The sequence below is a fragment of the Pelodiscus sinensis genome, chromosome 2 (assembly GCF_049634645.1).
Source record: "Pelodiscus sinensis isolate JC-2024 chromosome 2, ASM4963464v1, whole genome shotgun sequence".
NCBI classification, from domain to species: Eukaryota; Metazoa; Chordata; order Testudines; family Trionychidae; genus Pelodiscus; species Pelodiscus sinensis.
Window position 1 is genome coordinate 211,642,074 of NC_134712.1, and position 27,049 is coordinate 211,669,122.

The following is a 27,049-nucleotide window of genomic DNA, read 5'->3' on the forward strand; positions in this document are numbered from 1 at the left end:
GGTTTCCTCTATACTCTCACAAACTGCTCTATAGTTACTGTAGTCCAATACATTTAGTAAAAAGAATATACCTACAGAGACTTCCCCCACCAATTTTATATTGTAATATATATACGATGTAAACTGATAAAAACAATGAGTGGTCCTGAGGCACCTTAGAGACTAACCAAAATATATAGAATTATGAGCTTTTGTGGGCAAAACCCATGTTTATTGTCTTAGAAGTAACAGAAAAGGAATCATTTTATAATTAACTAGAAGATTTACCTTGCATTGCCTGGGTCCCTAACTCAATTAATTTTTGTGTTTTAGAAAATAAAATGAAAATATACATGCTCCATTTAAATCATGGAAGAGGGGAGCAATCTGAAGGCTGCTCCAGGGAGGGAGGACAACCCCAGCCCTCTCTCACTACAGCAGATTGGGGCCAAGTAAGAAGCACTTCTCCATGGTTGCTACAGTTCAAGTGGGCACAATCAGGGTAAGGATGCATGCCCCTTTGCGTTCCCCTGTCAGGGACAAATGCAGTAAATTGTGCATTTTCCCCTCACTCCATGATGAAGGAAACAGCCAGCAATGTTCTCAAATGAATCGTGTGTGGGAGGGGAGCTACAGACCCCCCCCCCCCCCGCGCTTCCTAAAGGGCACCTGGGGGTAGGAGATGTGGGGCTAGGGCAGTCCCAGATGGGGGGACACCCCCGCCCAGCCTCTTTCAACTTCCTGGTGAGTTTTTCATTTCCATATCGTTTTATGAGATGCAATCCCATTCCAGGCACATCCCATTTTCCTGGTGCTACCAACCCCCTACCTTGCTTTAAGTTATGACAAGAGGAAGTTGAATACCAAATTTGATAGTTAACTGTTACTGTTTAGAAAGAGTTCTTGAACAAAAACACAGTCACATACACAAAGTTTCTCAAATATATATTAGATGAGAGCACAAACAAGAGAGAGGAAAATGAACTGTAACTTTTATAAAAAAAACTTTCCCATGCCAATATCTCTTCCATTCCATTCCCCTTTGTTATTTGCTGCTCCTTCCATTTACTATAAAATGTTGAGACAAACAATTCTGCCCTTCCTGATAAGAGTATGTCTTACAGTTTTTGACTCTTGCTTAAAGTAATATACAATAGGTTAGCCACTGGTATAGTAGCCATACAGAGGAAGCCCCCAACAAATTCTGACAAAACTTTGCCTATGAAAAATTTAATTTGTTCAGCTATCACTACAATTTCTTAAAATTCCTGAGTAAAAAAAAAAGCGTTTTAAAAACAAACATGCTATAATAATTTTTCTTCGACAACAAATACCTGTTACATTACTAAGTTTTGGTTGTGGTTTCAAGGCATCCTGTCAAAGATGAAAGGCTGATATTTTTAAAGCTAACTACAAGCAGAAAAAAATAAGCCTTTTTTACAATATTAGAGAGGAAAACTAAAGGCACGTACCCATTTAAAATAATCCTTTCCAAGTTTCCTTTAACTTTGCTAACCAAATCAATTATTAACTCAAGAGAAAATTAAAGCTTCCAACTACTGTAGGATTATATGTGAGAAAAAAGATCAGTACATAGCATTTGTAACTTATGCTACCATGTGCAAATAAGTAAGCGAATTTTGAATTAATTAATCCATTGTTCTGGATGGAGGAGACAGGAAATTCACTGTGGGAAAGTTAAGATTTATGGTTACGGGCAAAAAAGTATGCCAACATGGTAAACCTTTTCCTGTGAGTTATCTGTTAAAGACTCTCTGGGTATGTCTACACTACCCCGCTAGTTCGAACTAGCGGGGTAATATAGGCATACCGCACTTGCAAATGAAAGCCGGGATTTGAATTTCCCGGGCTTAATTTGCATAAGCGGGGCTCGGCCATTTTTAAATCCCCGCTCATTCGAACCCTGTGCCGCGCGGCTACACGCGGCACAAACTAGGTAGTTCGAACTAGGCTTCCTAGTTCGAACTACCGTTACTCCTCGTGGAACTAGGAGGGTAGTGTAGACATACCCTCAGACTTTAAGAATACTAGAACAAGAGAGAGAAAGGACTTTTAATTGTAAATTAGCAGACTTACCCTTCATTTCCCAGGTCCTTCGGAGCAGGGAGCTGATGGTATGGGGAGTGCGGTAATCAGGGCAGAGCCTTGAGGATGTGTGGGGCAGGGCATACAGGAAGCTAGTGTGAGAGGTATGTGAAAATGAGAGTTGGGAGTGAGAAGGGGCTCAGGGTCCTCCTAGACACCCCAGCCACCAGGGACCTTTTCTGTTTCCCCAGCCTTATCCTGGCCATCAGGGGCCAGAAGGGGGGAAAGAATTTAGGGTGCAAGATGGTGGAGCCCCAACCCTGCTGGCAACTCCCTTCATGGCACAGATGCCCCCAGTGGCCACTTTGCAGGATAGCTCTCCTCTGTGGCCTCACTTCCGCTGTTAAGAAGTGGTTATTTTGAGAGAAAACCCTTCTCTCGAAATAACCCTTATTCCTCATATTTCAAAATAGCACCATAACGCGTTTATGCAAATGAAGTGCAGGATATTTAAATCCCGGCTTCATTTGGAATTTTGAATGTCTTCATTTGCATCCCTCTATTGAAAGAGGGTGTAAGTGTAGACATACCCTTATTGTCATATATTACAATCAAGCATAAGTCTATACCTCTGCCAAAAGAACATTTGGGCGACTGAGTAATGATGGAACTGGAAGCCCCTCTTCATAACTGCATAATTTTGGCCAGAGACTCTGTAATAGCAACTTTTACTGTAGAGCTAAATGAAGCTTCTTCCTCTAAAAGCAAAAGCACAACTCCAAAAGCCTTTCCCTGTTTTTAGTTCAAGAAATAGACTTAAAATGGTGTCTCAAGAGATACTAGAAAAAGTGAAAAACAATAAAAAAAAAAGTGCAGCTAAATTAGTTGGGCAGGCAGATAAACTAAAGTAAGCTCAGATTAGAATTTAGCCTGACAGACACTGAACAACATTTTCCATACCATGCCAAATATATGTAGGAAAATAACTGATTTTGTACAGGTAAAGTATTTACATGTTATTTCCAACATAAATTAAACTGTAAATACTGTTAATTATCCTAGACTCCCTGTAACATTCTTTTCAAGGACCAGTTTCTAATCCCAGGTGCACTGTGGGGAGGAAGGACGTAAGGCAGCAATGGGCAACCTAGGCTAGCGAGTGGGCTGCATGAGTGGCCCTCCTTCATAAGAACATAAGAATGGCCATACTGGGGCAGAACAAAGGTCCATCTAGCCCAGTATCCTGTCTGCCAACAGTGGCCAATGTCAGATGTCCCAGAGAGAGGAACACAACAGGTAATTCTCACATGATCCCTCTCCTTTCACCCATTTCTAGACAACCAAAGGCTAGGGAAACCATTCCTACCCAACCTGGCTAATAACTATTGATGGACCTTACCTCCATTAATCAATCTAGCTCTTTTTTAACCCTGTTAAAGTCCTAGTCTTCATTCACATCCTCTTCATCTCAGTAGAGTGCAAGACTGTCGTAACCAAAGCAGCCTCCCTGGATAGGGTAATTTAGCTAATTGTGCTTGCATACCTAGGATTTGCAGGTTGTGCCAATTGAAACTTAGCAGAGCTTTGTTTGGATACAGAGGGAGTGCACAACTCTCACACTTTTTTCTGCAATCATACATCTCACTTCACATGCTCCTGTTTAACATGCATGTCACTTTAGTAATACTGGTAGGAAAAAAACTATGTGTATGGAAACCAGCAGAATCTGGCAACCCAGTGCATGGGCAATATGAAACAAAATGTCTCATAAGCCACACACAGAACCCCAATGAGCCGCAGGTGTAAGGAATATTCCCAGCAACCTTCTATAGCTTATGTAAAGGTCAGGTACATTTCTAGTCCATATGCTCAAGCAAGCCCAAGGGCTTCTCACTCTATTCATCCAGGGAGACATTGCATCCCACAGAATGTGGGGAGACAGCAGCCAGGCCATTCTCCTTGCTTTCTCCGCAGTGGCCTATTAAATGTGCACAGAGAGAGATGAGAAGGCAACATTATATAAAGGACCATAGTAAAAAATATTCTTCTCTTGCATATCAATGAATCCATGTCAGAAAAGCATGCCTCCTAGTGCTACCTGAGGAAGTGCATTTTGGCATTACTTCTAACCACTGGTCTGTGCCTTAAGGATATTATGTGCTTTTCAACGCTCATGGAAGTCAAACACATTAATTTTGTACTTCTGAGCACTTGTCTTACTATATGTTTTAGAAGTATCTATCTGTGAGTCCGTTTGTTCAAGAACCCCTCCTAAATGGTACACACCTTTCTCTCATCATAACTTAAAGCAGGGTAGGGTTTTGACTGTGCCAGGATAACGGGATGTGCCTGGAATTTGATTATTTCTCATAAAATAGAAAGGGAGTTATACTAGAGACGGACCACAGGGGGACAGCAAGGGGCCAGAGATAGGGCCTGGGACAGCTATAACACCATTGGCTGGCAGAAGTGGAGAAAGAAACAGTTATCTAGAATATATTTCAGAGAGTTTATCTGTTTACATGTCTGTGTGTCTGTCTGTCCTCCAGCTAGGGGTGGACACCCCTCCCTCAGGCTATGTCTACACTGTGCTGGTTTTGCGCAAGAAATATGCAAATGAGGCTCAGTGTGGAATATCGCCAAGCCTCATTTGCATAATTAATGAGCGGCCGCTTTTTGTGCAAGAGGCTTTTGCGCAAAAAGGAGCTGTCTACACGGCTCCTTTTCGCACAAAACCCCCCTCTTGCGCAAGAGCCATTCTTCCTGAAAAAAATGCGGAAGAACGGCTCTTGCACACGAGGGTTTTTTTTGCACAAGAAGGAGCCATGTAGATGGCTCCTTTTTGCACAAAAAGCAGCCGCTCATTAATTATGCAAATGAGGCTCAGCGATATTCCACACTTAGCCTCATTTGCATATTCCTTGTGCAAAGCCAGCGCAGTGTAGACATAGCCTCAGCTGTGTTCTCTGCAGCTGCAGCAGACATGTACAAATGCTTCTAGTTTGGCCCCAAGCTGCTGCAGTGAGAGATAGCTGGGGTTGTCCTCTATCCTCAGGGCAGCCTGCATACTGAACCCCTCATCTCCCGCCCCACCCCAGAACATGACTTAAATAAAGAAAAACAAAACTTATTTGAGTTAAGGACCTGAACAAAGCTAGGTAAATCCTTTAGTGTAACACATATTTCAATGGGTCATTTAAATGAAGTGGACTTTAACAATATTCAGTCATAGGGCAGAAGGAAAGGGGGAAAGCAGCTGTAGGGGGTTGTTATTGAGTTATGGATTGTTGTAATAAACCATAAATGCAGTGTCTCCATTCAGTCCATGATTTTTAGTGTTTCGCAAGAGTTTGTCTTTTGAAAGTGTTACGTAGGTTTTCTTTGAGGATGAGGACCGTCAGGTCAGGTAAGTGGTGATTACTTTGTGAAAAGCATTTACTCGCAGGTCATGTGGTGTTTTTCTCTTTTATCATTTTCCTATGTGAGTTCCTTCTAGAATCTAGAGTATAGTAATTGTCTGATTTCATCCATGTCATCGTTATTGGGGCACTTAGTATACTAGATGAGGTACACCATATGTTGTCATAGGCATGTGTAGGATACATGGATCTTGAAAGTGTGTGGGAGGATAGAGAACTGATTATTGTAGCTATGGAGATACATCTGTTGGCTTTGCAGCTGTTATTCTGGAAGCAGCTGGTGCCCCTTTTGAGATGGTGTGTTCTGATCTATGGGAAGCTTGCTTATGATGAGTTTAGAGAGGATAAGGTGGAAGGCGGGTAGTTTGATGCTCAGAATAGGGATGTCTGGTCGACTAGTTGATTATCCGATAAGCATATGCTTATCAGAAAATCCACTCAACTAGTCGCATCCCCCCCCCTTGCTGCCTCTAACAGAGAGAGGCAGCAAGGGCAGGAACTGGTGCTGGGGGGAGCCAGCTTAAAAGCCGGGTCCTCTCAGCACCATCTCTGGGGAGGGGCAGGGACACAGCAAGGAACTGGCAGCACTTCCACCTTTGAAATTTAGCAAGAGCAAAGCTACATTTCAAAAGCTGCTCTGGCCCGGGCTTCCTGGAGTCAGCTGTGATCAGTTTCAGCAGCGGCTGAATCGGGATGCCTGGGACAGAGCAGCTGGGGCACAGCTGGGTTGGTCTAGTAGTGCCAAACCTCGGTGCTGCGGGGACCAACCCAGCAGCACTCCAGCTGTTCTGCCCCCTGCTTCCCAGATTCAGCGCTGGTCAGTTTTAGCAGCGGCTGAATCGGGGAAGCTGGGGGCAGAGCAGCTCCAATGGTCCGGCTGCCCGGAGCACTTTCGGGTTCCTGATGGTGCCGGACCATCAGGAGTGCCGGACTGTCAGATGCCGGACCATCAGAGTTTTACTGTAGCTAAAAACATGGTCAAGAATATGGTGGTTTAGATTATTATAAGGTTCGTTTACCCCTGGAATGTGCAATCTGTCACCACCCAATTTTTAAATTTGAGCTGTTTTTGGCTGTTTAGATAGAGGAGTTATAGGTGGATTTGGGGGAGGCTTTTTGGACAAACCATTTTATGAAGCATTAGAAACATTAAAACACTTTTAAACTTTAAAAACAATTTAAAAAAACTTCACACATGCCAAAAAGCTCCATAGGTCAACCCAATCCCAACATTGTGCTCCAGTAGGTGTCAATCCTTCCAAACCCACACCTAGGTTTTCCCAGTGGTTACAAGTTCATAACTACCTCAAATTCAGAACCAGAACAATTTAGTCTTTCCCCTAGGCCAGAAGTTCCCAACCACCATTCCACAGACTGTTGGCAGCCCAGAAACCCCTGCCTGCTGGGCTGCGGCACTCTGCCAAGCCATGCCCCCAGCATCTAATGACCCCACTTGCTGGGGAGCTCCATTCCCTATAAGGTGCGTGCACACAAAAATTCTCCTCCCATGGTGTGTGGCTCTGCGGGCTGCTCCTATGTGCCATGCCTGGAGCCAGCCTATCGTGAGGCTTTCCCTACTGCAGCCTCACCACGGCCCAGCTTCCAGACCTGGCAGCAGCAATGCTCCATGCCAGCAGAGCTGTGTGGCGGTCAGCTGCTCCGTGTCCTTTCCATTGCAGGCGGCATGTTTGAGACCAGGGAGCAGAACCTTCCTAGCCATGAGTGTCCCGAGAAGGTTCAGGTTAGAGGCCCTGGGAAACCACACTGAGGCTGTGTCTAGACTACATGCCTCTGTCGTCAGAGGCATGTAGATTAGACACATAGGCAAAGGCAAATGAAGCCGCGATTTAAATGATCGCGGCTTCATTTACATTTACATGGCTGCCGCGCTGAGCCGACAAACAGCTGATCGGCTGTTTGTCCGCTCAGCGCGCTAGTCGGGACGCTCCCCTGCGGAAATCAAAGCCCTTTGTCGGCAGCCCCGTTATTCCTCGTGGGATGTGGTTTACCGGGGCTGCCGACAAAGGGCTTTGATGTCGGCAGGGGAGCGTCCAGACTAGCGCGCTGAGCGGACAAACAGCCAATCAGCTGTTTGTCGGCTCAGCGCGGCAGCCATGTAAATGTAAATGAAGCCGCAATCATTTAAATCGCGGCTTCATTTGCCTTTGCCAAAAAAAAAATCTACATGCCTCTACTGAGGCATGTAGTTTAGATGTACCCTGAGTGTCCGCAATTTCCGCCCCTTCTCCAGCAGGGCCTAGCTTCCCCCCTGCGGGGTCTTCCCTGCTGGCTCTAGCCTGCACCACATGTCTGGCTGTTTCCCAACATCCCAGAGTGCCGCAGTCAGCAGCACTGGTTGGAGTTGTGTGGGGGTAGCCGGGCTCCCTGACTCAAACCAACAGATATCAGGGAGACTAGTACCCACCCGGCTGTTGGGTGATGCTGCAAGCCTGAGATGCACATGGGCTGAGTGTCCTTGCAGTTAACAGCTTGGGGAGGAACTCTCAAGCCACCAGAAACATGCGCCTGTCCCTACTGCTTGTGCCACAGACACCGCCGATCCCATGCATATGTCAGGGACTGGGCTGTTGCCAGGCCTGGCAGGGGAGAGATGGGGTCTCTTCCCGGCTGCGGAAAAGCACTTTGCTGTGCGGCGGGAGGGCCATGTGGAGCCCGGCACGGCAGCCTTAGAGTAGCAGCAACCCGGGCAGCAATGCTCAGCTGGTGGATGAGAGGCAGCACAGGGCTAGATGAGGGGGGTGGGGGCGGTGGGGCTAGTGCTGAAGGGCTCTGGGGGTGAGACTAGTACTGGGAGGCCATGGAGCTGGCACTGGGGGACTCTGGGGATGGAGCTAATATTGGGGACTAGGGGCTTGCACTGGGGGGGAAGGCTTGGCGGGGGTTGGGTGCAGTGGGGCTCTGAAAACAGAAGGCTGGAACTGGGTGGTTTGTGGGGAGCGCTAGGGATGGGGGGCTGCAACAGGGGGGGCTGAGGTGAGAGGCTGGCACTGGGGTGTTTGGTGCAGGAGACTCTGAGTCAGTGGCTGGCACTAGGGGGTAGTGGACGGGAGAGGGGAGTCCTAGGGGTTAGGGCTAGCAATGGGGGACTCTAGAGATTGGGGCTTTTGGCAGACAAGTAATAGGTTATTTGAGTATTTGCATATCATTATGCAAATAATGAATGTACAAATATGCAAATGTTATCGGTCTGCCAAAAGTTTGTGAATGGGTTTGCCAGTCCCTAGTATCAAAAATGTTGGGAATGGGAACCACAGCTCTAGGCAGCTTGATCCTTTCATCTTGAGCTTGTCTAACAGCTGATCAGCCAATAATGGCCTATTCATCAAAGGTAGCTTCAAAAGACTGGGGTTTTGCATAACTACAGATGGATAACATATCATCTCTCCCTAGCTATTCCCCAAGAAAACTACTTCATATTTTTTGTTGTAAAAGTCCACTCTTGTCTGGGGTATTGTTCAGTATAGTCCTTAGAACCTCTGAATCTCATGTGTCACACCTTCTCCTTCCCCCACACCAGAGGCTAGATATAATCCCAGCCCACCCTCATACAGAAACCATTTATTGAATACAATACCCTGAAGATAATTGTACTTACTTCATTAAGGTCTCCCAAATATATGCTGGAAATTGTAATATCTGTCACACCCCTTATTGCAGAGAAATTTTAACTGAAACAAAAATGCTTTTTAAAATCAGATTTCCTAAACTCATTCACAGCCTTTTATTTTAAAAAGCACAACTTGCAGTGTGTCCCTAACTAAGTGTACTGAGAGTGTACTGGGAGAAACTGATTCAAGTGTGCTTTTTTTGAGAGTATGAATAGATTAGATTGCATAAGTATTGTCTTACCTGACAATTTATGTTCTCCTAATCCATAGGCAGATAGATGCAGAACCAGATCAAACAGCTCTTCTGCTAAAGGGCTGAGCCTCATTCCACTTGGGTCCTTGACATGGTGGAATATCCTCTAAATTCTAACAATGCTATTACCGTATATGTTAAATAGTCAATATATTTTTCCCTTTATGAACTCACAGAGCACAGCATTTAAACAGAACTATGCAACTTTTCTGAGCAGAAACACAATCTGATTCTGTAACACACACCGTTCAGAAAGCTTGCCAGTCATCTTCCTTGGAGACAAATTTTTTTTCTCTATTTTATCAATGCCAGCCAACCCTCCTGTTGCTATAGAGAATGAGATGCCAAAGAGATAATTTTCTGAATAATAAAAAATATATTCACATTTATTCCTAGAAATCATGGCCTTTGAAAGCCTGTGATATAGCTATTGATCTGTTAAATGTGATCTAATGGATTAAGGAGTTACTCCCTCAGGGTATGTCGACGCTAGCTCATTAGTTCGAGCTGGGTAGGCAAATGAGGGCAACTGGAGTTGCAAATGAAGCCTGGGATTTAAATATCCCGGGCTTCATATGCATCGTCCCGTCCGGACGCCATTTTTAAATCCCCCTTAGTCCGAACTTCGTGCCCGCAGCTACACGCGGCACGGAGTAGATAGTTCGAATTAGGTCTCTAATTTGATCTCTAATTTGAACTACCGGTACACCTCATTCCACAAGGATCCTAATTCGAACTACCTACTCCGTGCCGCGTGTAGCCGCGGGCACGGAGTTCAGACTAAGGGGGATTTAAAAATGTCGGCACCCGGGAAGATGCAAATGAAGCCCGGGATATTTAAATCCCGGGCTTCATTTGCAACTCCGGTTGCCGTCATTTGCCTACCTAGCTCGAACGAGCTAGTGTAGACACCTCGTGGAATGAGGTGTAACAGTTAACTCGAACTAAGGACTTAGTTCGAGTTAACGTTTGACTGCCGCGTGTAGCCGCAGGCAGTTAGTTTGGACTAGGGGGATTTAAAAATGGCGTTCAGACGGGACGATGCAAATAAAGCCCGGGATATTTAAATCCTGGGCTTCATTTGCAACTTCGAATGCCTACATTAGCCTCCCTAGTTAGAACTGGGGGCTAGTGTAGACATTCCCACAGGAGTTAAGGAGTTATTAAGTTTGCAGATGATACTAAGCTGGGTGGGATGGCAACTGCTTTGGAGGATAGGGTCAAATTTCAAAATGATCTGGACAAACTAGAGAAATGGTCTGAGGTAAACAGAATCATAGATCATAGAATCCATGAAGTTTAATAAGGAGAAATGCAAAGCAAGCCACTTAGGAAAGAACCATCACTTTCATACACACAGAATGAGAAGTGATTGTCTAGGAAGGAGTACTACTAAAAGGGACTTAGGGGTCACAGTGGACGATAAGCTAAACATAAGTCATCAACTGTGGCAAAAAAAGCAAACATGATTCTGGGATGCATTAACAGGAGTGCTGTTTATTCGGCTTAATGGATGGTCCAAAAGGAGAGGCAGACCCCACAGAGAATGGGGAGATGATACAGTATAAGGGTTTCCAAACTTTTTGATACAGGGGACCAGTAAATCCTTTCACGAGCTTTTGGTGGACCAGTAACATTTATTTGCATATTTGCGTGTTCATTAAGCAAATGATTAATATGCAAATAATTTGTTTCTGGTCCTCCCAAAGCCCCCAGTGCCAACTTTAGCCCACAGAAAAGTCAGTTGGGGCCACACAAGTGAGATACAAAAATACAACAACTCCAAACCCCTCAAACCTAACTAATGTGGCCCCAACTGTGCTTATGGGTGCTGGGACAGAGTTCTGGGGAATGGTGCCAATGAGTGCTGGGGCAGGTGACAGGGTGCTTGTGGGTTGGGGTGGAGGGAGGGGAGAGAAGGAGTCCTGGAACGTGCCTGCCCCCACCGCTCAGGCAGCACGCGCTGTGCTCGTCTGATCCCCACAGGAGCGCGCGCCGCTCAAGCCAGCGCAGTCCTGGATCCCCACCCACACCCCCTCACGCAAGAAGGTAGCAGGACAACAAAGTCCCCAGCACGTGATGGACCAGTGTTTTAGGTACCGTGCCAGCTGTTGGGGTATGGGGGAAAGCAGCACAACAGAGGTAGCGCAGCTGCAGAACTGCCCCTCAATCCCTCAGGAAGCCCACGCTACCTCCGTTGACACTGGGAGTTCAGTGCGACATTCATCTTGGGGGTTGCGGGTAGCGAGGTGGGCTCTCTCCAAAAATTTTCAGTATTTTTTTCCCAAGGACCAGTACTGGGCCACGGACCACAGTTCGGGAAACGCTGATATAGTAGATTGGTGTGGAGCTAGTCTATAGAAAATAAGCCACTCCCACTGGACAGGAAAAGACGGAAGGAAATAGTGAGGGAGGCATCAGACACCAACGGGCATTGAGCCCATGATTGTTGATGATGATTTTAGCAAGACATGAGAAGTAATTCTTCTCCTCTACTCTGCGCTGATTAGGCTTCAATTGGAGTATTGTGTCCAGTCCTGAGCACCACATTTCAAGAAAGATGTGGAGAAACTGGAAAAGGTCCAGAGAAGAGCAACAAAAATGATTAAAGGTCTAGACAACATGACCTATAAAGGAACACTGAAAGAACTGGGCTTGTTTAGTTTAGAAAAGGGAAAACTGAGAGGGAACATGATAGCAGTTTTCAAGTATCTAAAAGGGTGTCACAAGGAGGGGGTGAAAAACTGTTCTCCTTGTCCTCTGATGATAGGAGAAGCAACAATGGTCTTAATCTGCATCAAGGGAAGTAGGTTGGACATTAGGAAAAACTTCCTAACTGTCAGGGTGGCTAAACACTGAAATAAATTACCTAGGGAAGTTGTGGAATCTCCATCAGGAGATATTTAAGAGCAGATTAGATAGACACAACCCTAATCTACATGCCTCTGCCGACAGAGACATGTAGTCTAGACAAAGCCTAAATGTAAATGAAGCCACGATCATTTAAATCGTGGCTTCATTTACCTTTGCTGAATAAACAAATCTACATGCCTCTGCCAACAGAGGCATGTAGTGTAGATGTACCCCAAGAGTGGCTCATATAGTAAAACCACAGAATTCGCCAATAAGTTACCATAGTGTTTTGGTTCCCCACCCACTACTTTATTAATTCTGGGGTTCAAAAAGCTTTGGAACACGTATTTCAGGTAATAGGCGACTTATCAAGAATTCCATTTCATAAAATGAATTTCCTCCTTATACTCCAAACAGAATACTGAGGCTCAGTTTGTATTATGCAAATTATTTTATAAAAATAAATTTCTCAATGTAATATGACCATTTCATAATAAGTTTTCAAAAACTAGTGTTTTAAAAACTGATTAAATAAGTATTTATTATAGAAATATTTTCTATTACGGATAGAATACTTATCTAGCCCTAATTATAGAAAATTTTAGAGCTAATCCTAGATATCCCTTGACTCATACTTTCAAAATATAACATCAGATAAGAAAAAACCAAAGAGTTTACTGCAATATTAAGACATAGCTGCAAGATTAAGTTAGTGTGTGTAAATAATGCATCTAGGGCATCAAATATTAGTTAATCCTATTATCCCCTAATGTACTGATTAGTTTACTTGGTATGTTAAAAATGCCAGCGGATCTTGTTAGCTCAGGAATGAGGTTCCTACGCTAAAGAGGTTTATTGCTTTATGATTTCTGCTAATGTCTAGATATGAAAATGTGACTATGAATTTTATGTCAAGGATTTATCTATATGACAGTTCCACAATGTAGTTATATTTTTTTAGAACGTAACAGATGCAAAAAAAATGACATGCTACAAGTAAACATATAAGAAAAAATGTGCAGCTGTAGCACAATGCCTCTGCCCAACCTGCCATCAGTATGCAGAACAGCCATGAGAACACAACCTGCTAAGCCCTAGGATAAACCACAAACATTTGACTCCTGGAACAAATTTTAGTCTAGACATTCCATATATGAGCCCGTGGCAAGGAACAGCCACTCTGGATCAGAGCCATAGTACTACTATGACAGGAGGAATCACTGATTGCATGAATTGCAAACCTCTTTGAAACTGGGTGTGAGCACATCTTTCATTAAGATAACTATTAGGACCCTCCCTATTAGTGAACCTGCCCAGGAGTTTGTACTGACTGGTGAGGGTTGGTAGAAAGAGCTTTTGTGGGATGCTGGTTTAAGCAGCTTGCAGGTGTAAGATAAGAAAATCCTCCTTTTGTTCTTGGTTTATCCTTCATTTGAAGAAGCAGGACTTCATGCATTCATTGTAAATAAACAATGCAGCATCAGAAAAACCCCAGACACCTTTAAAATAACTATTTTTAACTGCAACATCCCAGGGTCCTGAACTTTGACTAGTCACTGGAGAGAAAGGGGGTAACAGTACATAGATGTTGAAGGAAGTGCAACCCTCCTCCTATTCCCAATATGAAACCTTCATTGTATTCCATCATAGCTCTAGACTCAGTTAAACCCTGATGTGTGAGGCCTTACATTTCTGCCAAAGCTATTGTTAGCCCGAAATATTTTAACTCTTGATAGTCTTGTTATCAACGGAAACATTCAATCCCTCTGACTCTTGTTTATGGATCAACTGGCCACGCTCTTGTCACCAGGCCCATTCACACAGCAAAGCAGGTTACTGAAGGCAAACTCCAACACTTCTGATGCCCATCTGTCTCCAGCCCGTCAAAATCACAAATGGAAACTAAGCAGTTCTACTTCTACCTTCTGGACCACAACAAAATGGGCCCATGCATGATGTTCAGTTATGAAAATTTATTCTTAAATTCATTAATTTTATCTATCCAATACTGACCTCCAATATGTGGCTGCATCACACCCATTGAGTTATGGAATTGCTTGAACTATGAAGGAATCAAGATCGGTAGTATTGTGTATCTGCAGAAGAATTGTGCCTACTGGAAGTCATCTTGAAAAATGTAGGCCTAATATTCAGTTAATAAAGCAGTAGTAACAAACAGCTCAACAAGATTCTTCCTCTCTGGCACTTTTTCACCAAAAGTAGGATCAGTGATTACTCATTTTAGAAACTTTCACATCCTTCATTTCCTCCAGACAGTTCCTATACAGTGCTCCTATTAAAGCAAGAGGACTGACAACAGCTTCCATCACTGTTTTTCACTTTACTCTCCACTATAGAGAATACGTAGGAGTTGAGCCAACTGTTTTTCTGTTTTCCCATATAAAGCAAGAAAAAAGTCCAACAACAATTAGTTTGGTAAAAAGGCTTGAGGAATTAGTGTACCCATAAGTTAATGATTCGCCTAGTTTACCCATGTTGCTCTTATGTTGGTGAGGAGTACTTTTCATTCAGCCTGTTCTTCAAACAGGCAGTTACCATTGGCCAGAAGCAATGGGAGCTGTGAGATTGTGCTGGGGTGGGGGCAGCACACAAAACCTCTCCCCCCTTATCCCAGGCATGCAGTGTTCAGATAGACACATGGTCTCTGCAACCAGCTGATGGGGTAGGCAGGGAGCCTGACTGAGGCTCCCACTGGCCCGAGGGCTAGATCTAGCAACTTGGCAGATCAAATCCAGCCCAGAAGCCGTATTTTGCCTGTCTCGTTCTATGTCACAAAAAAGACAGCTAAAATATATTACATACTTTCCTATAATGTAAGCAACTGTTGCATTTGTCATCGAGCTATCAAAAGCTCATGAATGGAAGGGGAACTGGTCCACATATTTATGAATGAAAGAACATCTTCAACTTATTGAACAGATTTATAAACTGGGAGCACTAGGTGAATCTTTCAGTGCTTACAAAAATCAGGAATGCTCTCAATGGATGCCCCAGATGAAAGGTAGCCAAGACTTATTTAATCAGGGTTAGAAGGTTAATTCTTATTAACCTGTGTTGGAAAAGTCTGACACTTCCTCAGAGAAAATTTCCATCTCCACTTACAAAAAATCTGAAGGCTTATAAAATACTGCTCCCCATTTTGGGCTTCAAGGTGTAAACATAGGCAAATATCTAGCTGAGTTGATGTCTCTCTGGAAGATGGTTGAGAACCACTATTTGAGGTGATTTCCCTCACGAATGCATTGTCCTGTAGCTAAGGAATAGGAACTGGAAGGGTTGCCAGGTGTCTGGTATTGACCCAGACAGCCTGGTATTTTCGCCTCCTATCTGGTAAAAAAAATTCAGAAAAATACCAGATACCTAAAATGTCCAGTATTTTCTGGGTTTTTTTTCCTGGCCAGGAGGCGAAAATACCGGACATCTGGCAACCCTACGACACACTCAGCAACTGAGCCCAGCCCCTGGCCTCTCCCCCTCCCCCCCCTCTGCTTACCCGGTTCTGCAGGGAAGCTGCGTTTTGGGTTGATCACAAAAACAAAATAGCTACCAGCAAAAAGCCTAAAGACGAAGAGGAAGCAATGCCTTCCCTGGGTCTTAGTGCTGAACCGCTCCCCTGTTCCTATCCCTATTCTGACTCTGCAGGCACTCTGAAAGGGGCCATGCTGGGTTTTGTTTGTTTGTTTGTTTTGCTTTACTCAACAACTTTGGTCCCTCCCCCGCTCTTTTCCGCCCCCCCCCCAACAGCATTTTTTCCCTGGTGATTTTTTTTGAGGGGGCAGGAGTGTTCCATATTTTTGTTCCATATTTTTGGGGGGGCAGGAGTGTTCCATCTAGCAACCCTAGGAACTGGTGGGTATGTAACTTCTCTGCCACACAGTAGCGCCCCTAGAACCGGTATCAACCTAAGGCCGGTGAGCAAAGGAAGGGAACAAGTATGAACTGCCAGTTATTAGGCAAACTACTCTCCTGAGGGCTTTCAATGCTGCGTCTGTGAAAACTGTGAAAATTCAGAAGCAAACAATGGAGACAGAAACACTCTAGGATCCACAAAGTAATCTGCAGGAGTGCTTTCTCCCACTAGAAAATATAATCTGGTTATCAACAAGCCCTTTGTTATGTAGGGGCAGTGAAAGCACCAGATGTTGTCTCCACCTGCAGGAAGGAAGCCTGTGTTATCCACCATCTGGACTGGTAAAGAACTCTCAAAATGACTTCATGATAAAAATGATTGTCCTCTTGTCACAAAATTATTACAGATCTGCTTCAGGATAAAATGAGAGGAAAAGAGTAGTATGGGTGGAAATGTTTGTGTTCTTTAATAATTAGCAAATACTGCTAATGAACCAGTAGGACTCCTAAAAAATATAAGTACAAATACATGATAAAATATATGATATATTTTAGTGTTTTCTGCAATGTAAAGGCCATTATGTAACATTATTTAGGAATTTACTCATCGCTTGACTATTCACATAAAGCCAAATTCTGATCCCTTAAACTAAGCCAAGAGCAAATAGGGCTACCTTGCAGAATCAACATTAAGACAAAATTCTCTTCCTTAACCTTGTTGCTGAGCATTAACTGAGTCCTTCGCATGGGACCTTTAGGCAATGGATTCAGGCAATTCGCAGAAGATAGTATTTGCCTCTGATTGTTTACTGTTGAATGCATGTGATTGCATTAAAGAACTGTAAATATATTTAACAGCTTTCTAAAATATGTATTACCTAAAAAGTTGTGAAAAAATTAAACTGTGATTTCTACTATTTATATTAATTACAGTGAGTTTACTAAAAATAAAATTCAAAAACAACAAACAAACTGTACACAATAATGTTTGTTCAGGTGATTGATGCAGAACATTGATTACAGCAGTATTTGGGCTTCTTGAAGCAAGAAAGACTGAATTTTTATCACCTAACTCACTTCAGTATAAGCAGATGTTAAAAAATACACACCTGCATTTAGCACTGCATGTGTTCGGTCACAGGATACAATAAATCAGGAAAGGATTACTGTCCTCTCCCTCCACCTGTTAAGTATTTAAATGGTTTAGCAATATGGTTCTAGTTTACTAATGCAATGTTAAATATAACGTACGTATGCATCTTTCACCATACTTCCTTACATAGAACAGTAATCTACAGACGGCCAAAACCTGGAACAATTTGTAAATCCACCTATGAAAGACAACTAAAAAAGAAATGGGTAAGCTCTTTGCAAGGTTCTTTGGAGAAGATTAACAGATGACTCTACTGTAAGAACCTTAAAGACCAAAGCCTCAGCAAAACAAGTGACTTGATATTACTGTGTTGCTTTTAGTTCTTAAATTAAACACAATAATTCTTCTCATCTATTCACTATCTATGATAAAACCATATAAAATTCAAATGTATCATCACAGTTTTCCTATGACATAATCTCATTAAGAAGCAAGAGGTCAAAATCAGTTTATTTGGCAGAGTAATCAACTGTTACTACTGAGGTTAGACATATGCAATGAATGTATGTGTTTTAGGTGCACTTGTTTTATACTGCTCACATTAGGTTATAAACACTCTTTAAAGTCAAGATTCCACACATCCAATCAAAAGAAAAATTAAGTCTATAACTGTCATAACCATATAGTCAAAGGAAAGACTGAGGTGGTCTCGTCATTATAGATACAGATTTACCACTTACGTGAATTAATAAACCACTCACTTTTTGAATAATAGAGGTCAGTTCAATTTCTGACAGACAGAAAACCTGCTTCCTCTTTCCTTAGGATCCCATGAAAAGGCATACTGTTTTACTGATCAACACAGCAGTGCTCTACTTTTACAATCACCAGTTAAACACTGTTGACCTTAGGGGCCTGAATTTCACTCAGAGTTGTTAAGTTGCTCCATAATGTCTCCTTCTGTCATCATTGATATTAACTCTTCCAGTATGAGAAAAGAAATGCTACCTTTAGATTGCCTCTCTTAGTTATTCAGAAAACTATTGATAGAAAAAAATAGAAGTAGTATCACTTCAGTCAGGAAAATAATGTATTTTACTGGTTAGTAGCCATAGAAAGCAATGAGAATTTCCTTACAAAAACAGACTTTTCCTCAGAGATTTGGTAACACTAAGAAAAAATGACAAAATATCACTGGGTACTGAAACAGAAGCATCAAGCAGAACAGAGTGACATTTATGCAATGGGGGGTTTAAAATAGACTAAGGAGTGCTTACTCTAGTCCAAAAGCTGACAATGAAAAATCTTTGAAAGTCTATTCCATCCAAAAGTATTCCGCCCACATTTGAGGGAGGAGTACAGGCAGCCTTTCAAATACTTTTTAAATTTGTCAGCGTAAAAGGATTTTACTGCTGAAATATCAGCAAGGTGCATTCACCTCCTTCACATATAGCTCACTTGAGACTTGGCATAGCACTTCAGTTCTTCCATAAAACTCTCTGAAGCTTTTTCACCTTAGACTTCTAAAAGCAAATCACCTCTAGCATGGTGCCTGGTGAAACTGTTCATTTCAAAATGGATGCAGAGTGCACAAAGTGCCAGAGTTGATTTTAAAAGCCTTACATTCTCCCTTTGAATCAGTTGAAACTCACAGCAAGAACCATTCTCATGAGCCATTTTTGTCACATAAAGTGTAGCCTTGTCAGGAAACAGTCCCTGAGTATGCACATAATTTCAAAAAGTTAAAGCAGAGGCAGATTTTTATTGAGGCCCAGGGCACAAAGAGCATTTGGGCCTTCCACATTTGAGCATTTGGGTGCTTTGGTCTGCTACTACTGGAGAGACAGGGAACCATGGTTACCCATATGTTTAAAAGTGGGAAGGACATGCCCACTCAATTTTTAACATAGGCGTTAGAAGCCTCAAGCTGGCATGGGGTGGCAGTGCGATCAGCATAGTTTAGAGGGGCAAGGAAGGTTTAACTAGGCCAGAAGCCACAGGAGGAGAAGTGCCACACATGATTGCTGCCTGGGCAGCCAACCTGGCTTTTAATGGCCCAGTCAGCAGTGCTGATCGGAGCCATGAGTGTCCATTTTCAAATCAGGTATTCTAGTTGAAAACTGGACACCTGGCAAACCTACCCCTGCAGAGTATGTCTTCAGGCCCAGTTGAGGGGGCAGGAGGCCAGACAAGAGCTCTAGTCCCCTCCCTTGGGTCCCAATGGCAGCAATATGCCCAGGGTTCGGAGACATAGACCAAGCGCCGCTCTTGAGTACACCAGCCCACACTGAAAGCAGATAGAGGATCCAAGGTGGCTCCTTCTGGCCTACACAGGCAGCAGGGCCTCAGATGGAAGAGCAGCAGCAGCAAACAATGGGGACACAGTGCAAGCACTGATGCCCCTACTTCTCCCCAGGTTCTGGTGCTCCAGCAGGGCCCCCAAATTGGCCAGGGCCCCTGAGTATGGGCCCCATGTGCTCATGAATTATTCTGCCACTGGGTTAATATTTTTTTAATAAAAATCTAAACCTGCTTTCTCTTTATGGAAAAATGCACCTATTATCCTATACATACCAGCTGTGTCTAGACTGGCCAGTTTTTCCGGAAAATCAGCCACTTTTCCGGAAAAACTTGCCAGCTGTCTACACTGGCCACTTGAATTTCCACAAAAGCACTGACGATCTCATGTAAGATTGTCAGTGTTCTTGCGGAAATACTATGCTGCTCCCATTCGGGCAAAAGGACCAGTGTAGACAGCCCAGATTTGTTTTCCTCAAAAAAGCCCCAATCGCGAAAATGGCAATCGGGTCTTTTTTGTGGAAAACTGCATCTAGATTGGCACAGACGCTTTTCCGCAAAAAGTGCTTTTGCGGAAAAGCGTCCCTGCCAATCTAGATGCTCTGTTCCGAAAAAGCTTTTAACAGAAAACTTTTCCGTTAAAAGCATTTGCGGAAAATCATGCCAGTCTAGACGTAGCCATCATGAAATATGTTAGAATATATAGGTTTTAGTTACATTTGGCATTTCTGAGTTTGTGGCTGGCTGTGGCAGCCATCATGCCAAAACAGGGTACAATAAAATTTTAGGTAATATAAATCAGATTCCATTCTGCCAGCTTAACATCAGAAGCATTTCAGTATTCAAAACAACATTCTTTATACTGCTGAACTATTATATAAGCAGAATAAAAGCAGTCTACACTCACAATGGATTTCCCACATCACCTATAGCACTTAGATATATGACCACCATTACAGGTTTAAAGTGCATTTTTAGTAGGGATGTTAAAATGCATTCATTAAAGTAAACAGATAACCGCAATTACATGGCTACACATGGAGGGGGGTAGTCGGCTTTTAAGCCAGTTCCTCTGCCCTCCCCCCCACTGCAGCCTCTAATAGAGAGGCCAGCAGCATGAGGGGGCAGTCGGCTCCATAGGAGATGGTGCTTGCAAGGAGTCAGTTTAAAACCCGGCTCCCTGCGAGCACTGTATCAGAGGCAGTAGCACGGGGGGCAGCAGCTCCACAGTAGCCAATACATGTGGGGAGCTGGCCTAAGAATCAGCTCCGCACACGTACCAGTTCTCACCTGGCCTCCCACACTGCTACCTCTGACACAGGCACCAGTGCAGGGGAGCAGGAGCAGAGGGCTCCATGGTATATGTGGAGAGCCAGCTTAAAAGCCAGTTCCTCACAAACACCAACTCCCAGAGGCAGCAGTGCAGGAGAGAGAGGGTGCATGTAGCCGTTCATATTGACCAATGAGCCCAGGCTCTTCGGTTAACCATGTAAACAATTACACTTTCACGTCTCTAATTTTTAGAATGTCAGATTTGGGCTGGGTTCTTTTAAAGGATGGCTGGAACAACCTGTGCCACTTTTAGAAAAGGGTTTTGAGACCTGTAGATAAACCACAACTCCACCACCAATGCCAAAACTTTGATTTAATCTATCAGTAGTGACAATGCTAAACCAGACCTGTTCTCATCTAAACTGACCGCAAAATTATGATCAGCATTTTGTTAATTAACTCAACTGTTCAAGGCGACGCTTTAACATGAAACAATTTTAGTGAAGAGAAGCCCAGAGACAGGGGTCTGACTGGAAATGGAATAGGTCATGTCCCTTCTTTTAGCAGAATAAGAGATTGCCAAGTGGGCACCAGAGATACATGAACCTGGCTCATGTCTGCAGTGGAATGGAGTGAATAGGTAGGATCGCTGTATTAGGATCAGCTTCAATGTCATCCTGCTTAATTAGTTGCCATCATCAGTCCTCCATCCAAAAAACAGTTCCCCCTCCCAATATAAATCCTCCTGCCACCTTCCATCCGCTCTCCATGTTATCTTCTTGTATTTGTTGATGGTACTCACTTATAGACACTTGGAAGACGTTTCCCTTTCTGTACCACCTACCTTCGCATGGGAAACACAAGCCTTGTCTACACTACATGGTGGGTCGATGCTGCAGCAATCGATCCACCAGCTGTTGATTTATCCCATCTGCTTAGATGCAATAAATTGATCTCTGAGCATGCTCATGTCAATGCCGGTGCTCCACTAAGATGGGAAAAGTAGCCAGCGTTGATGGGAGAATAGCCTCCACTGACCTTAGAGCATGCAAGAGTATGAGTATGTTGACTTCAGCTATTTGCGTAGCTGAAGTAGATCAACAGCGCTAGTAAGTATAGACAAGGCCACAATTCCAGAAATTACTGCTTCCTCCATCTTCACTAATGACATATCTACACTAGCCACAGGAGCAAGACTTCCACAAAAAGAGGAGCAGCATTTATAGCCTAAAACACATTGGCCTACTACATTTACAAGACAAGATTAGCTATTATTTCCTATCATCTTCACTTTACTACAAAAGCATGAGTCAGCCAAAAAATAATCCAGGCACACTCTAATTGTCAACAAAAGCTAGTAGCATAGGATAAAATAAAAGCTAAGCATATGCTGTCTAATATGCAGGAACAAGACAGAAAAAATAAATCTTAACTGAATATTGCCAGTAAACTAAAGCTGTCTTCTGGTACATTATTAAATGTTTGCAAGCTTCTGACAGCCTCTTTTTGCCCTGTACAATAGTGTACTGTAATTGTCACATGGTAATCAGATCTGTTGAGTATGCAGAAAACTTGCTTCTTTTCAAAATGTTATGCTACTTACAAAGGTTTTTATTCATTAGACAGATTAATAGCTGTACTTTGAACTCCCTTGCCTCTATACAAATCTACACCCACTACAAGTTCCCCACCTGTAAGTACGTGACAAGGGAGTCAGAAATCCTCTTAGGAAAACAAAGAAAACTCAATAGAAAAGTCCATTTTTCAGACCACAGCTGAAAAAAACACCCATGTAAAGATTTACATCTTCATAAAATAAAATCACCCTTTAACCTGGGATTACAATAGTCTATATTATGTAAAAATAAAATTAGAGTTATGTGACACTCAGGGACAGAGAGTTCTGGTGATAATCTCTTCCCTTCCTAGCTCTTCTCTCTTCAAAAGCAGAGAAGATACAGATCATTCAGTTTTTCAGCTTAGCAAAGATCAAGTAAGGTGACACAATTAGATTATATCTGAAAGCTATTAAAGCCAGTCCCCGAGTTATAAACGGTCGATTTACGACCAAACCTTCTTTAAGTGGTCGTAAAGGCAGTCCCTGAGTTACGAACGCGACCCGCGCTTACGAACAGCGCGGTTGCAATGTAACTCAATGGGATCCGACTTATGAACATTTTAAGTTATGGCCAAGTGTTTGGTCTGTAACCTGTTCATAACTTGGGGACCGGCTGTATAAAAATCCCCAAGAATGATAACTGAGTAAATTATCTGTTGCATGGTAAAAGTAGATCCTTACTGCAAGTTAATAATATAGGAAAAAACAAAGGGGATACTGTACGGGGGGGGAGGACACACTTTAATCAGGATCTCTCTTTTCAAGGATGATCATAATGCAACATGGCTGAGTTATCTATAGTGTAAAAAAAAGGCACATATTAAAAATGTTTATATTTATGCATCTGAAACAGCGATGGGCAACCTAGGCTAGTGAGTGGGCTGTATGAGTGGTCCTCCTACATTTCAGTGGGCCACATGATTGTCATAACTAAGACTACCTCCTGGGATAGGGTAGTTTTGCTAGTTGCACTTGTAACCGCCACTGGTCGGATTTGAACCTGGGACCTCTGGAGCTTAGTGTAGGCACCTCTATCACATGACCTAAAAACCAGCTGGTTCTCAGCTTAGGCTGTAGAGATCCCTTGTTCTTATCTCTAATTGTAAGTGGTCTAAGTGCCACTACATGGGACAGGTTACACTCTCACATACCTAGAATTTGTGGGGTATTCTGAATGAACTATAGCTGCACTAGGGATGTTAAAAAGCATTTATTTAGGTAAACATTTAACTGCTGAAATCTATGAAAGGCAGCAGTTTGGGCCGCAGGGCAGGCAGCCTCTGATGCAGCAGTACGGGGAACTGGGGAAGGGAGCTGCATGTAACCATTAAGATTAACTGATGAGCCCAGGCACCAGTTAATCATGCACATGTTTACACTTTCACATCTTTAAGCAGTACTTTGATTGAATTCAAAGGGAGCACACAGCTCTCACAGTCAATGATGTGTGCAATTAACATGCACCTTGCTTCTTATGCCTTGGCTTTACATGCATGTCACTTTAATAATACCAGTAGGAAAAAAAACCTACTCAGAAATCAACAGAATATGGCATCCCTGAGCATGGGAAATGATAAACAAAAGGTCTTGTGGGCCACACATAAAACTCTAATGAGCCACATGTGTTCCTCAGGCTGCAGGTTGCCCAACACTGGCCTACATGCATATAGGGATGACCCAAGTAATTATATGCCCATCAGTATGACATCAATCCCAAGTCCAGGCAAGATAATGGTGGAGCTGATACAGAACTCAAGTAATAAAGTATTAAAGGAGGGTAAGATAATTAATGCCATCAACACTGATTTATGGAAAACAGATCTCCTCAAACTAACTTGATTTTTTTTAAATTTTGCTGATAAGGTACCAGAGTTAGTTTAATACACTTCTGTAACACATTTACTTAAGATACATCATGACATTTTGTTTAAAAAAATCTTGAAAGATATAAATTACTATGGCACACATGAAATGGGTTAAAAGTTAACTAACGGATAGATCTGAAAATGTAATTGTAAAGGGGAATTATCATTGAACGGGTGTCCCACAGTGATCAGTTCTTAGCCTTACTCTGTTTAACATTTTTATTAATGACCTAAATACAAAACATAAAATCACCACGGATAAAGTGTGCAACACCACCGCTATCATGAGAATGACTAAAGTTGGAGGTTCTAATTTGGATTTCCTGCATTTCCTTTAAAAAAGGATGTGCAAAAGAAGGACAGAGGCTGTAACTGTTCTTACAGAGGCAGCTAAAAAAAGAATGAGGAAGTGTAGCCCATAACAGAAGGAAGCAGGACAGAAAAGATGCTCCAAAATCTTTAGCAAAAACAGGCTGTGCTTCTTTTTGTTTAAAAAGACAAAGCAACCAATCCATAATTTACGAATGAGTGTGCAGAGGATGAAGAACAGAGATTCATTAACAAAATTATTAATCCCACAACAAACTGATTCAGGGGCCTTATTCATAAGTAAGTGCAGTTATATCATCAAAAAATACAAATACCATGAAGGAAAGTAATATGTTGTAATCTAATGACATCTGTTATTGACAGCAATCATGTTAGTATTACTGAGCCTAAAACGTAAAATTACAAAATATTCATCAAGATGACCTTAATTCTGTTAAAAAATATTATTCAGGGTTTGGTTGCTATTTTAATCCAGTGGTAAAATGAGTCTCATCACAGAGACTGTTCTGTTAGCTCTTCAGTACAGACAATGTCATATTTTCTTTATTACATTAGTGAAATCAAAATAAAGGAAACAATTTTACACCTATAAAATAGATAAATGTATTCCAATTTAAAGGGGATATGACATTATTGAGCGGATTCAAGAGTGACTACAGGGCTCTGGGAGTATGGGTGAAGGAGTTTGGAGCGCAGGTGGTATTCTCTTCGATCCTTCCTGTCGAAGGTAGGGGCCCAAGCAGAGACAGGTGCATCCTGGAGGTGAATGCCTGGCTGCGAAGATGGTGTCGCCAGGAGGGCTTTGGCTTCCTCGACCATGAGATGCTATTCCAGGAAGGACTGCTAAGCAGGGATGGCGTTCACCTTTCGAGGAGGGGGAAGACCCTATTTGGACACAGAATGGTAACCTAGTGAGGAGGGCTTAAACGAGGTTCAACGGGGACAGGTGAGCAAAGCCCACAGGTAGGTGGAGAACATGGAGACCTGGGAGATGGGTCGGAAATGGGAGAGAGCGTGGCCTACAATGGAAGAGAGAAAGCAGGGTCAGGGCAAAACTGGGAGGCAAGGTCAAATCAGGATCTTAGATGCCTACATACAAATGCGAGAAGTATGGGAAATAAGCAGGAAGAACTGGAAGTGCTAATAAATAAGTACAATTACGACATTGTTGGCCTCACAGAAACTTGGTGGGATAATACACATGATTGGAATGTTTGTATAGAAGGGGACAGCTTGCTCAGGAAGGATAGACTGGGAAAAAAGAGAGGAGGTGTTGCCTTATACATTAAAAATGAACACACTCGTAGTGACATGGAGATGAACATAGGAGACGGAAGTGTTGAGAGTCTCTGGGTTAGGCTAAAAGGGATTAAAAACAAAGGTGATGTCATACTAGGAGTCTACTACAGGCCAGGTGGAAGAAGTGGATGAGGCTTTTTTTAAAACAACTAACAAACTCACCCAAAGCCCAAGATTTGGTGGTGATGGGGGACTTCAACTATCCAGATATATGCTGGGAAAATAACACTGCGGGGCACAGACTATCCAATAAGTTCTTGGACTGCATTGGAGACAACTTTTTATTTCAAAAGGTTGAAAAAGCTACTAGGGGGGAAGCTGTTCTCGATTTGATCCTAACAAATAGGGAGGAACTGGTTGAGAATTTGAAAGTGGAAGGCAGCTTGGGTGAAAGTGATCATGAAATCATAGAGTTCACAATTCTAAGGAAGGGTAGAAGGGAGAACAGCAAAATAGAGACAATGGATTTCAGGAAGGCGGATTTTGGTAAGCTCAGAAAGCTGATAGGTAAGGTCCCATGTGAATCGAGCCTGAGAGGAAAAACAACTGAGGAGAATTGGCAGTTTTTCAAAGTAGCATTTTTAAGGGCCCAAAAGCAAGCTATTCCGATGTGTCGGAAAGATAGAAAATGTGGCAAAAGACCAGCGTGGCTTAACCACGAGATCTTGCATGATATAAAAAAATAAAAAAGGAGTCATATAAAAAATGGAAAGTAGGACAAATTACAAGGGATGAATATAGGCAAACAGCACAGGAAAGCAGGGGCAAGATTAGAAAGGCAAAGGCACAGAATGAGCTCAAACTAGCTACGGGAATAAAGGGAAACAAGAAGACTTTTTATAAATACATTAGAAGCAAGAGAAAGACCAAGGAGAGGGTAGGCCCACTGGTCAGTGAGGAGGGAGAAACAGTAACAGGAAACTTGGAAATGGCAGAGATGCTCAATGACTTCTTTGTTTCGGTCTTCACTGAGAAGTCTGTAGGAATGCCCAACATAGTGAATGCTAGTGGGAAGGGGGTAGTTTTAGAAGGTAAAATTAAAAAAGAACAAGTCAAATATCATCTAGAAAAGTTAGATGCCTGCAAGTCACCAGGGCCTGATGAAATGCATCCTAGAATACTCAATGAGCTGATAGAGGAGGTATCTGAGTCTCTAGCTATAATCTTTGGAAAATCATGGGAGACAGAAGAGATTCCAGAGGACTGGAAAAGGGCAAATATAGTG

General features: G+C 42.8%; 1 protein-coding gene across 8 annotated transcripts in view; it reads right to left on the reverse strand.

Moving 5' to 3' along the window:
• The window catches only part of PPP1R9A (protein phosphatase 1 regulatory subunit 9A), a 265,453-nt gene that overhangs the window by 153,039 nt on the left and 85,365 nt on the right, over positions 1–27,049 (reverse strand). The window lies entirely within an intron of this gene.